The sequence below is a fragment of the Salvelinus fontinalis genome, chromosome 3 (genome assembly GCF_029448725.1).
Source record: "Salvelinus fontinalis isolate EN_2023a chromosome 3, ASM2944872v1, whole genome shotgun sequence".
NCBI classification, from domain to species: Eukaryota; Metazoa; Chordata; class Actinopteri; order Salmoniformes; family Salmonidae; genus Salvelinus; species Salvelinus fontinalis.
The window spans coordinates 27,391,511-27,406,880 of NC_074667.1; positions in this window are offsets into that span (position 1 = coordinate 27,391,511).

The following is a 15,370-nucleotide window of genomic DNA, read 5'->3' on the forward strand; positions in this document are numbered from 1 at the left end:
TTTAGCGAGAAAGAGAGAGAGAACGAGCATGCACACAAGAAAGAGAGGGAGGATGAAAGAGAGAGAGAAACTTTTTAACCCTTCATTGGCAGAGAGAGAGAGTGATGAAAGAGCGTGAGAGAGGGTAAGTGAGTTAGAGACAAGTGATGGAGAGTAAGTGAGTTAGAGACAGAGTGAGAGAGAGTAAGTGAGTTAGAGACAAGAGTGAGAGAGAGTGAGTTAGAGACAGAGTGAGAGAGAGTAAGTGAGTTAGAGACAAGTGATGGAGAGTAAGTGAGTTAGAGACAAGAGTGAGAGAGAATGAGTTAGAGACAGAGTGAGAGACGGTAAGTGAGTTAGAGACAAGTGATGGAGAGTAAGTGAGTTAGAGACAGAGTTAGAGAGAGTAAGTGAGTTAGAGACAAGAGTGAGAGAGAGTGAGTTAGAGACAAGTGATGGAGAGTAAGTGAGTTAGAGACAGAGTGTGAGAGAGATGAGTTAGAGACAGAGTGAGAGAGGGTAAGTGAGTTAGAGACAAGTGATGGAGAGTAAGTGAGTTAGAGACAGAGTGTGAGAGAGATGAGTTAGAGACAGAGTGAGAGAGGGTAAGTGAGTTAGAGACAAGTGATGGAGAGTAAGTGAGTTAGAGACAGAGTGAGAGAGAGTAAGTGAGTTAGAGACAAGAGTGAGAGAGATGAGTTAGAGACAGAGTGAGAGAGGGTAAGTGAGTTAGAGACAAGTGATGGAGAGTAAGTGAGTTAGAGACAGAGTGTGAGAGAGTAAGTGAGTTAGAGACAAGAGTGAGAGAGGGTAAGTGAGTTAGAGACAAGTGATGGAGAGTAAGTGAGTTAGAGACAGTGTGTGAGAGAGTAAGCGAGTTAGAGACAAGAGTGAGAGAGAATGAGTTAGACAAGAGTGAGAGAGGGTAAGTGAGTTAGAGACAAGTGATGGAGAGTAAGTGAGTTAGAGACAAGAGTGAGAGAGAATGAGTTAGAGACAGAGTGAGAGACGGTAAGTGAGTTAGAGACAAGTGATGGAGAGTAAGTGAGTTAGAGACAGAGTTAGAGAGAGTAAGTGAGTTAGAGACAAGAGTGAGAGAGAGTGAGTTAGAGACAAGTGATGGAGAGTAAGTGAGTTAGAGACAGAGTGTGAGAGAGATGAGTTAGAGACAGAGTGAGAGAGGGTAAGTGAGTTAGAGACAAGTGATGGAGAGTAAGTGAGTTAGAGACAGAGCGAGAGAGAGTAAGTGAGTTAGAGACAGAGTGAGAGAGAGTACGTGAGTTAGAGACAAGTGATGGAGAGTAAGTGAGTTAGATACAGAGTGTGAGAGAGTAAGCGAGTTAGAGACAGAGTGTGAGAGAGTAAGCGAGTTAGAGACAGTGAGAGAGACTCAGTGAGTTAGAGACAGAGTGAGAGAGAGTAAGTGAGTTAGAGACAGAGTGAGAGAGAGAAAGTGCTTTTCTTAAATTTTTGGGAAGGAGGGAAAGAGAGAAAAAGTGAGTACGCGCGACAGTGACAAAGAAAGGGAGAGAAAGAGAGGGAGGGAAGGAGTGAGAGAGAAAGAGAGGGAGACTGAACGCGTGTGAGGGAGTGAGAGAGAGTAAGTGAGAGAGAGAAAGTGTTGTTTTGGGAGAGAAGGGTGTTGGAGATCAGGTGAGGGGATTATTGAAGATGCTAAACCAAGAGCTACTCCTCAACACATCCATGCAGCAAAATCTCATGAAACTAATGACCAAATCATCTGGACGATGCTACCCCAGCCAGTAACCCTCTCCATCAGATTATCCAGTGTGTTTGTAGTCAATGCAGTAGTGATGCAGTAGTCCCAGGTTTCCACTGTGGAGAATGTCAATTAAACTCTTCATTGTTGAGGAAGAGTTTGTAAGTATGCATTTCACTGTAGCAATGGTTTACACCTGTTGTTCTTTTTCTACAGGACTTCACAAACAACACAACACAAAAACAAAATGCCCACTATACAAGAGATCAACATACTCTATTTTTTCCAAAGTCTATCAAATATATCCAGTTTTTGATTAACTTTATAATACACTGCTCAAAAAAATAAAGGGAACACTTAAACAACACAATGTAACTCCAAGTCAATCACACTTCTGTGAAATCAAACTGTCCACTTAGGAAGCAACACTGATTGACAATAAATGTCACATGCTGTTGTGCAAATGGAATAGACAAAAGGTGGAAATTATAGGCAATTAGCAAGACACCCCCCAAAACAGGAGTGATTCTGCAGGTGGTGACCACAGACCACTTCTCAGTTCCTATGCTTCCTGGCTAATGTTTTGGTCACTTTTGAATGCTGGCGGTGCTCTCACTCTAGTGGTAGCATGAGACGGAGTCTACAACCCACACAAGTGGCTCAGGTAGTGCAGTTCATCCAGGATGGCACATCAATGCGAGCTGTGGCAAAAAGGTTTGCTGTGTCTGTCAGCGTAGTGTCCAGAGCATGCAGGCGCTACCAGGAGACAGGCCAGTACATCAGGAGACGTGGAGGAGGCCGTAGGAGGGCAACAACCCAGCAGCAGGACCGGTACCTCCGCCTTAGTGCAAGGAGGTGCACTGCCAGAGCCCTGCAAAATGACCTCCAGCAGGCCACAAATGTGCATGTGTCAGCATATGGTCTCACAAGGGGTTTGAGGATCTCCTCTCGGTACCTAATGGCAGTCAGGCTACCTCTGGCGAGCACATGGAGGGCTGTGCGGCCCCACAAAGAAATGCCACCCCACACCATGACTGACCCATCGCCAAACCGGTCATGCTGGAGGATGTTGCAGGCAGCAGAACGTTCTCCACGGCGTCTCCAGACTTTGTCACGTCTGTCACATGTGCTCATGTGCTCAGTGTGAACCTGCTTTCATCTGTGAAGAGCACAGGGCGCCAGTGGCGAATTTGCCAATCTTGGTGTTCTCTGGCAAATGCCAAACGTCCTGCACGGTGTTGGGCTGTAAGCACAACCCCCACCTGTGGACGTCGGGCCCTCATACCATCCTCATGGAGTCTGTTTCTGACCGTTTGAGCAGACACATGCACATTTGTGGCCTGCTGGAGGTCATTTTGCAGGGCGCTGGCAGTGCACCTCCTTGCACAAAGGCGGAGGTAGCGGTCCTGCTGCTGGGTTGTTGCCCTCCTACGGCCTCCTCCACGTCTCTTGATGTACTGGCCTGTCTCCTGGTAGCGCCTGCATGCTCTGGACACTACGCTGACAGACACAGCAAACCTTTTTGCCACAGTTCGCATTGATGTGCCATCCTGGATGAACTGCACTACCTGAGCCACTTGTGTGGGTTGTAGACTCCGTCTCATGCTACCACTAGAGTGAGATTACCGCCAGCATTCAAAAGTGACCAAAACATCAGCCAGGAAGCATAGGAAGAGATGTGGTCTGTGGTCACCACCTGCAGAATCACTCCTGTTTTGGGGGGTGTCTTGCTAATTGCCTATAATTTCCACCTTTTGTCTATTCCATTTGCACAACAGTATGTGAAATTTATTGTCAATCAGTGTTGCTTCCTAAGTGGACAGTTTGATTTCACAGAAGTGTGATTGACTTGGAGTTACATTGTGTTGTTTAAGTGTTCCCTTAATTTTTTTGAGCAGTGTATATAAAATCTAAAGGGACGTACATAGTTCAGTACTCCAGTTTGTTACTGAGGGTGAATCTGAGGTTTTCCAATTGATGGCTATACATTCTTTGTAGCAGCAGCGATTAGACTTAGACAACAACAAAACTTTCTCTGATATTGATCACCAATATTTACATTTCCCAACAGACATACGTGTGGAGATGGATGGATATACATTCCTAGACACAATGAAATGACAGCACAGATAGTATCCCAACATGGTGTCAGTTTATCACAGGACAGCAGCATATGTAATAGGGTTCCTTTGTGCTTTAGCATCTCCAACAGAGATGTGACATGTCTGGGTGCATTACATGCATGCTGGCCGTCCTATGAATGATCTTAAATTGCAGTCGTTTATGTCTTATGTTGTAGGAGCAGGTATGAGCATTTTCACATGTCTGTGACCAATGGTTCTCTTCAATTTCTAAACCGATTTTTTTTCCTTTTTAGGTTCTAGACAATCAGGTAGAGTGTCAATCAACCCTTGGCATATCTTGGCAATCAACTTTTTTGCGTAGCAGCTTCATCCAATATTTTTTCTTTGCTAGATGCTTAAGGTAGTCCAGATCATGTGGAAGTGGTTGAATAGGATTTCTAAACTGTAAGAATTTAAAGAAATCGGCGATGGATAATCCAAAGCTTTCTTGTACTTGATTGAATGACAGTAGTGATCCATCATAGCAGACATGTTCAAAATGAATTGGCAACAAAACTCACAGCAACACGTAAACAAGTTGTGACCGGAAATCATTAACTTTTGTTTTAATGTTTCTTTGCGAAAAGCCTATACCTTAGCAATGATTTTATAATCCACATTCAAGAGTGAAATTGAGCAGTAGAATCCGCATGACAATGGATCCTTACTTGACCTCTAACAGTTCACCTTGGGTAATACGTCTATCCATATACATTTTGTCTGCCTTCAGAAAGTGTTCATGCCCCTTGACTTACAGTGCATTCGGAAAGTATTCATACCCCTTGACTTTTTCCACATTTTGTTACGTTACAGCCTTATTCTAAAATCTATTAAATTGTTTCCCCCCCTCATCAATCTACACACAATACCCCAAAGCAGAAACAGGCTTTAAGAAATGTTTGCAAATGTATTACAAATAAAAAACTGAAATATCACTTTTACATAAGTATTCAAACCCTGTACTCAGTACTTCGTTGAAGCGCCTTTTGCAGCGATTACAGACTTGAGTCTTCTTGGGTATGACGCTACAAGCTTGGCACACCTGTATTTGTGGAGTTTCTCCCATTCCTCTCAAGCTCTGTCATGTTGGATAGGGAGTGTCGCTGCACAGCTATTTTCAGGTCTCTCCAGAGATGTTCGATCAGGTTCAAATTTTTGCTCTGGCATGCACTGTAAAGTGTGGGACCTTATAGAGACAGGTGTGTGCTGTCACGTTCCTGACCTGTTTTCTGTTGTTTTGCATGTGTTTAGTTGGTCAGGGCGTGAGTTGGGGTGGGTATTCTATGTGTTGTGTTTCTATGTTGGGGTTAATGTGTTGCCTGATATGGTTCTCAATTAGAGGCAGGTGTTTGACGTTTCCTCTGATTGAGAACCATATTAAGGTAGGCTGTTCTCACGGTTTGTTTGTGGGTGATTGTTCCTGTGTCAGTGCTACACGGGACTGTGACGGTTAGTGTGTTTTGTCAGTTTGTATAGTGTTTTTGTTTTGTCTGATTAAATTCATTATGTCTAATTACCACGCTGCACATTGGTCCTCTGATCCTTCTCGCCTCTCCTCGTCTGAGGAGGAGGACGAAGTAGACTGCCGTTACATGTGCCTTTCCAAATCATGTCCAATCAATTAAATTTTCCACAGTTGGACTCCAATCAAGTTGTAGAAAAATCTCAAGGGTGATCAATGGAAACAGGATGCACCTGAGGTCAAATTCGAGTCTCGTAGCAAAGGGTCTGAATACTTATGTAAATATGGTATTTCTGTTTTAAATTTGAAATACATTTGCAAACATTTCTAAAAAACATTTTTTGCTTTGTCATTATGGGTTATTGTGTGTAGATTGATGACAATTTGTATTTATTTAATCCATTTTAGAATAAGGCTGTAACAAAATGTGTAAAAATTCAAGGGGTCTGTATACTTTCCGAATGCACCGTATTTCACATTTTGTTGTGTTACAGCCTGAATTAAAAATGTACTGATATATATTTTTTTTATCACTCATCTACACACAATACCCCATAATGACAGTTAAAACATGTTTTTATAAATCTTTGCAAGTTTATTGAAAATAAAATACAAAAATATACAATTTACATAAGTTTTCACCCCTTTATCAATACATGTTAGAATCACCTTTGGCCGCAATTACGTCTGTGAGTCTTTCTGGCTAAGTCTCTAAGAGCTTTGTACACCTGGATTGCACAATATTTGCACATAATGTTAAAACATATTCTTCAAGCTCTGTCAAGTTGTTTGTTGATCATTGCTAGACAGCCATTTTCATGTCTTGCCATAGATTTTCAAGCCAATTTAAGTAAAATCTGTAAATAGGCCACTCAAGAACATTCAATGTTGATTTGGTAAGCAACTCCAATATATATTTGGCTTTGTTTTAGATTATTTATCTGCTGAAAGGTACATTTGTCTTTCAGTGTCTGTAGAAAAGCAGACTGAAGCAGGTTTTTCTCTAGGATTTTGCCTTTGGTCAGTTTCTTTTTATCCTAAAAAAACTCACTTGCCCTTGGCAATGAGCTTATTTAGGCGCAGGGCGCAGCATGTGTTTATTTGGAAAGGACCACAGGAGGAGGCAGGTAGATGGGTCCAGGAGCAGGCAGAAGGCCATACGCAGGGGCTCCAAAAAGGCAACAGTACAGTCAGGGAAAGGCTAATAACGTAGTCCAGGAGATCAGGCAAGAGGTTAATGACAGGAAATCCGATAGGCAAAGGTACAGGCAGAGAATAGGCAAACAGGCGTCGTTAGTGAGGATAGCCAAAATTACGATACACGGGAGGACTAATACGGGAAATAACAGAGCTCCGATAGAAATATGTATCAAAACAAACAATACCTCACAATGATGGTGTGCAAAGAACTTAACTAAATAGTGTATGTAAATTACATACAGGTGTGTGAATAGGTGATCAGAATTTAGGTGATTGGGTTCTGGAGAGTGAGCTGCGTTCATGGGATCTGTGTGTTTGAGAGTGTGAGCTGGAAAGTGGGCTGCAAAGTGAGCTGCGTTCAGGGGATCTACGTGTTTGAGAGTGTGAGTTGGAAGCAGAAGTTACAGTACCCCCCCCCCCCTCCACGTGCGGCTCTTGACGGCCTAGGAACCTGAGCAGGGGGCCTACCACGGGGACGTGGCGCTTCGCAGTCAGGACGGTTACGGTGGAAAGACAGCATCATGGCTGGGTCAAGGATGTCCTGGGCAGGGACCCAGGACCGTTCTTCAGGTCCTTACTCCTCCCAATCCACCAGGTAGTGGATGCGACCACCCAGGCACTTGGAGTCAAGGAGGGATTGGACGGCATAAGCCAGTGCACCGCCGATGTCAAACGGAGGGGGTGCCCTGAGGTGCGCCACTGAAAGATGGAGAGGGCTGTATCTCAGGCTTGAAAAGGGACACATGGAAGGATGAGGAGATCGGGAAATGGCGGGGCAACTGGAGACGGTAGGTGACAGGATTGATGCGGTGTGTTATTTTGAAGGGACCAATGAACCGGGGACGGAACTTTTTGCAGGGGTCACGAAGCCGGATGTCCCGGGTAGAGAGCCACACACGTTACCCAGGGTGGAAGAGTTGAGTAGGTCGGCGACGCCGGTCAGCGAACCGTATCTGGGAGAGGTAAGATTGGAGGTGCCGATGTGCGGTCTCCCAAACCTGTTCGAATCCACTCAGATGGCATGCACAGTTCCAGGCTCTGTCTCCCATTGGAACACGGGGTGTTGGTATCCGAGGACACAGGAGGAATGCACCAGGGAGTTCTGTGCGTATTCAGCCCAGGCTAGATAGCGACTCCACTCGTGTGGTTGGTGGGGTGCAGTGTTGGCAAAGGTACTTCCCTATTTCCTGATTCAGGCGTTCTGTCTGCCTGTTGTTTTGGGGATGGTATCCGCAGGATAGGCTGATGGACACCCCGTCGGTCGCAGAAGGCTCGTCACACCCTGGAGATTTCTTCCGGGATCCATCCCGACGGAACACCTGTTGGAACATGCACTCTGCCATTTCCATGGCATTAGGTAAATGCGGAAGGGGGATGATTCGGCACATCTTGGAGAACCGGCACACTACATCTAAAATAGTAGTGAAGCCCGAAGAGTCTGGCAGATCAGTGAGGAAATCCATGGCACTGTGGGACCATGGTCTGTGTGGTGTAGGTAAAGGCTCGAGTTCACCTGTAAGTAGTTGGCGAGGGCTCTTAGCCCATGCACAGACGGGACAGGAAATAACGTAATCTCGTAAGTCTGCTGTTAGGGATGACAACCAGAACTTGCGTGTCAGTAGCTCTGTGGTCCGGGTGATCCCGGGATGGCCAGAACTCAGTGAGGTATGGCGCCACTGCATAAGTTGGGGTCTGACGGACGCCGGAACATAGGTCTTGCCTGCAGGGGTGTCGGAGGTGCTGGGTCGGGACATAGGGCATCTTGGACGGCTGATTGGATTTCCCACTGTACGTGTCCCACGACACGAGACGGAGGCAGGATTGGCTTGGGTTAGAGGAAGGGGAGTCAAATAAATGGGATAAGGAATCAGCCATCACATTTTTCGTCCCAGGCAGATAGGTGATGGTGAAGTTGAAGCGTGTGAAGAAGAGTGCCCAGCGAGCGTATCTGGGCTTGAGCCTCTTAGCACTTCTCAAGTACTCCAAATTGCGGTGGTTGGTAAGGACAAGGAATGAGTGATGTTCTCCCTCTAACCAGTGGCACCACTCTTCAATAGCCAGCTTAATGGTGAGGCGCTCTCGGTTCCTGACATCATAGTTCCCCTCAGCGGGTGACAGTTTCTTGGAAAAGAAGCCACATGGGTGTAATTTGGGTGGTGTCCCTACCCGCTGAGAGAGAACCGCTCCTACACCGACCTCGGATGCATCAACCTCCAGAACAAAAGGAAGGGTAGGATCTGGCTGCCTAAGGATGGGTGCAAAGGTGTCAGTCCATTTGATGGTACAGGTTTTTTGACTGGTGAGAGCTGAGAGACGAGAGGTTGTGCTGCTGAAGTTTTGGATGAACCGGCGGTAGTAGTTGGAAAGTCCTAGGAAACGCTGTAGTTCCTTTACGGTGGTAGTTTTGGGCCAGTTAAGCACGGCCGTGACTTTGCCTTTGTCCATGTTGACCCCTCCTGGTGTCAACACGAAACATAGGAAAGTTACCATAGTAACGTGAAAGGCACTCTTCCCAGCCTTGACATAAAGATGGTGGTCCTGTAGCCATTGGAGGAACTGTCGCACACGTTGTACGTGCTCTGCAATGGAATGAGAGTAGATCAAGATATCGTCAACGTACGTGATGAGGAACTGGTTGATCATGTCCTTGAAAACTTCTTTCATTGACGGACTGGAAGACTGCAGGAACATTGGTAGGGCATAACCAGATATTCGTAGTGACCCTTAGCGGTGATGAATGCGGACTTCCACTCATCCCCACTTTGGATACGGACCAAGTTGTAAGCACTACGTAGGTCCAGTTTGGAGTTGATGGTATGCTGTCCAACTTGTTCTAGTGCGGCTGGAATCAGAGGAAGAGGTAAGCGATTCTTGATGGTAAGGTCATTGAGGGGTCGATAATCTATGCAGGGACGGAGACTACCATCCTTTTTTTCACAAAGAAGAAACTGGATGCAGCCGGAGACGTGGATGGACGGATGAAACCCATGTCAAGGGCCTCTTCTCGATAGGTGTACATAGCCTCATTCTCTGGGATGGACAAGGGATAGATCTGACCATAAGGGGGCGATGCCCCAGGAAGGAGGTCGATCATGCAGTCCTCTGGGCGATGAGGGGGCAGAATAGACGCCTTTGTCTTGCTGAAGACACTCTGGAACTGGGCATATACAGGTGGGATGTGGGTTGGAATGAAAGACTCCGATCCTTCCATAGAGGTGGCTCAACAGGGTGGATTGAAGCAGTTCTCAAAACAGGCGGGAGACCATGACCGAAGTTCCCCCCGCCAAGAGATGGCAGGGTCATGAAGGCTTAGCCAGGGGTGACCGTGGATGAGGGGTTCTTTAGGCAAAGACAACACCATTAACTGAATGACCTCAGAGTGAAGGAGGCCAATCTGAAGGGTGATACTGTCGGTCATTGGAGTCACAAGACCAGTTCCGAGAGGATATCCGTCCATTAATCCTAAAGGGAGGATTAACAGGGATTAGTTTGAGTCTTAACTGTTGTGCCAATTGTCCGTCAATAAAATGACCTGCAGCACCCAAGTCCACTAGTCCCTCCACAAACTGAGTGATCCCATTACCAGAAAGAAGAGCCGGGACAAAAAACTGCTTTTTGGCAATATTCAAAAACGTAGCGATGCCTACCTGGGCGAAATTTGAGGGGTTGTGGTCATCCCTTCATGTGGGGCGAATCGGACAGCTATTGAGTAGGTGGTTACTCTCTCCACAATAGAGACACAGGTTTTCACGTAACCTCCGATGTCTCTCGGCAGGCGTGAGACGCAGCCGAGTTGCTTGGGTTCGAGGCTATTAGACCGTGGTGGACGAGAGATGGGCGTGGAAGACACGTAGGCATTGGGCGACTATATAGGTCTGCGGTCCACCAGTAGGTTGCCAATGGATATGGACATCCGGATGTATTGGTTTAGGTCAGTTAAATCTCCTCTGCTGATTTAGACCCCTCCGGTAGACTGTAAGGAGCGCTGGTTCACTCCATCCACTGCTGGCAGCCATGGTGCGGAACTCAAGGGCATACTCAGTGGTGGAGCGACGGCCCTGTAACATAACAGGTCCCCGGTGTGACGACCTGAACACCTCCTTGAAGAGGGAGTGGAAACGTCATTCAGAGGAAAGATCAGAACTTTGAGCGGCCCCAATCCATAGCTTTGCCTGTGAGCAGGGAGTTGACGAAGTCAGCGGGGTGCTGGTCTATGTACAGGTTACATTGCATGAGAAATCCTTGACATTTCCCTGGGGAGCCGTCATATTTATTAGGCACGGATATGGGGGCGGGGGGGGGGGGGTCAACGTGAGGAGGTTGTGGCAGCTGATAAGGAATGGACCGGCAAAGGAGGTCGCAAGAGTTCATTGATTCATTCCTCCTGCCGGGCTAGACGTAGCTGCAGCTCCGCTGAATCCCTCTGGCATTTCTTTAGTGAGGTGTTCTATAATAAATACGATGGGAGACAGAGAGCTGGTTTCAAGCGCAGCAGGGGTTTATTTGTGAAGGACCACAGGAGGAGGCAGGTAGCTGGGTCCAGGGGCAGGCAGAAGGTCATACACAGGAGGAGGCAGGTAGCTGGGTCCAGGGGCAGGCAGAAGGTCATACACAGGAGGAGGCAGGTAGCTGGGTCCAGGGGTAGGCAGAAGGTCATACACAGGGGGTCCAAAAAGGCAACAGTACAGGCAGGGAAAAGGCTAATAACGTCGCTCGGGACATCAGGCAAGAGGTTGATGACAGGAGATCCAATAGGCAAAAGTAAAGTCAGGGAATATGCAAAAAGGCGTCGTTAGTGAAGATAGCCAAAACTACGATACACGGGAGGACTAATACGGGAAAAAAACTAAGCTCTGAATAGAAATATGTATCAAAACAAACAATACCTCACAAAGATGGGGTGCAAAGAACTTAACTAAATAGTGTGTGTAAATGACATACAGGGGGGTGAATAGGTGATCAGAATTCAGGTAATTGGGATCTGGAGAGTGAGCTGCGTTCAGGGGATCTATGTATTTGAGAGTGTGAGCTGGAAAGTGAGATGCATTTAGGGGATCTGCATGTTTGAGAGTGTGAGTTGGAAGCAGATGTCACAGCTTCATGCTACAGCCCAGAATAGACCACTGAGCTAGAGGAAGCTAGAGGGAAGAGAAGCATACAAAAATGTATAATATATTTTTTTTTCTGAGAAAATTATATCAAACCAGAGATAATATAAAGCATCAGTTTACAAACAAGCATAATTTAATAAATGTATAAACAGTCAGTTTAAGTAAATAAACACACACACAGCATTTAGTAATACCGTTTTTTTCTGATTGCTTAGGCACTATCTTTGAAACAAAGGCTATTTTTGCAAAACTCTACACCAAACCAGCAAAATATTATACACCTCTTGCAAAAGCAAACAATTCTTGCAAAACTCTTCAAACTCTTAAAAAAAAATCAAAAAAATTGCGTCAGTACAGTACAAACAAACCATCATTTGAATAAGCACAAGAAGCACCAACTACGCACTGATAGTATAAATGAAAAACACTTGTGGCTTCTGCTTTTTCTGTGTGCAGGGCACAGCAGTTTGCAATAAAGCTGTCATACATGTATTGAACACACATACACACAGGTATCCAAATGTGTAAAGTATGGATGTGTATTCCGAACATAACACACTATCAATACAAATAAGGGGAAAAAGTCATTTTTTTTCTCTCTCAAAATGTTCTCACACTCCTCAAACAACAAAAGCGCAGTAGAAGAATAAGACTTCATCCACATCACATGCGATGTTGTCTTGAGCTAGGCAGCGTGGAAAGTATTGCCCGGAGGGCCGTATCCAGGCCTGGCATCACCCCTGATCGATGTCTCCACAAGCCTCCCCCATTCCCTGTAGAAGGGGTATGTGTTGGTGGGGCTGGCGATCATACACCTTCCAACACCATGCAGAGAAGAATTCTTCAATAGGATTCAAGAACGGAGAGCATGGGGGGAGATTGAGTGCGATGAAAAGTGGGTGACCTGTGAACCAATTGCGGACCACAACAGCCAGGTGGAAATGAACATTTCCCCAGATGATAACGTACCTGGGCTCCTCTGGCCCCTGGTCATTAGGGATTAGTCAGTTGTGGAGGGTGTCCAGAAATGTGATAATGTGTGCAGTGTTGTATGGGCCTAGGATTGCATGATGGTGAAGGACGTCGTTTTGACTAATAGCCGCACACATTGTTATGTTGCCACCACTTTGACCCGGGACGTTGATGATGGCACAGTGTCCGATGATATTTCTGCCACGGCCCCTTGTTTTTGCAAGGTTAAAACCTGCCTCGTCCACATATATTAGCTCATGATGCACTGCATCTGCTTCTAGCTCCATGACTCTCTGAAAGAGACAAGACCAAACAATGTAGCACAGTATGAAAAGACAGGGATCAGTCAATACGATGTAGCACCAGACACTTCCAGATCCAGTATCAATGAAAGGATAGTATAGCTTACCTGCACATATTCATATCTCAGTTGTTTTACACGGTCTGAGTTTCTTTCGAAAAGGACTCTGTACAGCTGCCTCATCCTACTTCTATTGTGTTTCGGTAGACGAGACAGTGCAGAGAGACTCACTCTGTTGACGAATTTGGAATATGGTGTTATCTGCCATTATGTAGTCCTGCAGTTCTCTGAGTCTGATGCAGTTATTTGCAATGACCATGTTTACAATGTGGATCTCCTGCTTTTGGGTGAACAGTCGACCTCTTCCACCAGATACTGGTTTTCTTGCAGTTCTGTTAAAACATTTGAATGGTTTTAGTGATAGATCCTTCTCATTATGAAAGTCCAGTACATATTACTGTACCAGTAAGACTACAACACTTACAGTTACTTACCGGTTCTCATTTCGAAATATCTGGATGATACCTGCAACAGTATAGCGGCTCAGATTTGGTTGAACCCGTTGCCCAGCCTCCCTCATGCTCATCCCATGGTTGACAACATGGTAAACCACAGTCGGTCTGATTTCAGCAGTTATTGTGATCCTGACTCCCCTTCCTCTTCCCCTTCCTCTCCTTCTCCCCCGTCCTACTTCACCTCTTCCTTCTCCTCCTCCTCCTCCTCCTTTTACTTCTTCACCTCCACGTCCTCCTCTTCCTGCTCCCCGTCTTCCTCTAGTTCTCACCCCTCTTATTCTCTGTCCAATATTGGCCTCCATTGTTGTCCAAATCAAATGTTTACCTGTAGCCTATTTATAGTGCTCAAGCTCTGATTTGTAAGTGAAGTCATTATCTAAAAGTGTTTTCACATGTGTCAATGTGGAAAGGCAATTGGCGAAATAGTGTAGCAATGTAGAGACCAATGTTTACAGTTTGGCTAGAAGTGTGTTATTACATTTCAAACTGAGTGTAAAGCAGTGAGTTGTGTTTACAGTTTTGCAAAAAGTGTGTTACAAAATTACAAACTGAGTGTAAAGCAGAGAATGTGCATTCAGTTTGGCTCACTTGGTAAATGCATTGGCTACAAGTGTTAATGGTTTAGGAGATATTGCTTCAAGAATCACTGTTATTGTTTAAGCATTCAGAAAAAACTGTAATGACATGTTAGTTGCCTTAGTGCCTTGCCTGTGTGCAGCAGTATGTAATGTTACACACTAGAGGTCACTGTCTCCCCATAAAATGTTCCTCTATATAGCAACACACTCCATTCCAGAGTAGAGATGGCCAGGACTGATTCTGTGATACAGAAACAACTAGGGGCAGTTTCTCAGACACAGATTAAGCCTAGTCCTGGACTAAAAATAATTCTCAATGAGAATTTCCATTGATTTAGCCTTTTAGCCCAGGACTAGGCTTAATCTGTCTGGGCAACCAACCCCTGAATATGAACCTACCATGGACCAAAAGATGGCTCAAATGTGTAGTGTAATATTGTATGCATAAAACAAAACATGTGCTTTGCTGTGAAAACTAACTCCACATGAAAATTGGTGCGGGGTTGCCCATAGATAGTAATAGGTTGACATACTCGTGTGTCAATATGCTGAATTCACATTTCATAAGGCTCGAATCACAAAGGTTTCTGGGAGATGCTGGACACTTCCAACCCCCATACACAACCCACCAGTCAGTGTGTAATTTGAGCACAGTATACAATTGTTTTGTGTCAGCACAAGACTTAATGCTACTTTTCCATCGGGAAAGTAAATGGACTGAGAGTGAGCACTGAGCAGGCTATAGCGGCTGTGCACCTGCCATGTACCTGTGCATCCTCTATTGTCAGTAGGGTCACTGGAGCCTGTCTCTCTCTGTTCAGTGTCATCACCCTTCATCGCATCTACTGCACACGGCAGCGACGTCATCACCCTGCACCTCTGCCCCCTCAAAGCCACAGTGATTCTCTCTCTCCACTCACATGAACGCACAGACATACCATCACATCACCATGCTCCAGCCCCCCTATCTCCACCTCTATCAATCAAATGTATTTATAAAGCCCTTCTGACATCAGCTGATGTCACAAAGTGTCGTACAGAAACCCAGCCTAAAACCCCAAACAGCAACCAATGCAGGTGTAGAAGCACGGTGGCTAGGAAAAACTCCCTAGAAAGGCCAGAACCTAGGAAGAAACTTAGAGAGGAACCAGGCTATGAGGGATGGCCAGTATTTTTCTGGATGTGCCAGGTGGAGATTATAACAGAACATGGCCAAGATGTTCAAATGTTCATAGATGACCAGCAGGGTCAAATAATAATAATCAGTGGTTGTGGAGGGTGCAACAGGTCAGCACCAGTATCTCAACCACTCCTGCTGTCTCTAGAGAGTTGAAAACAACAGGTCTGGGACAAGTAGCACATCCGGTGAACAGGTCAGGGTTCCATAGCTGCAGGCAGAACAGTTGAAA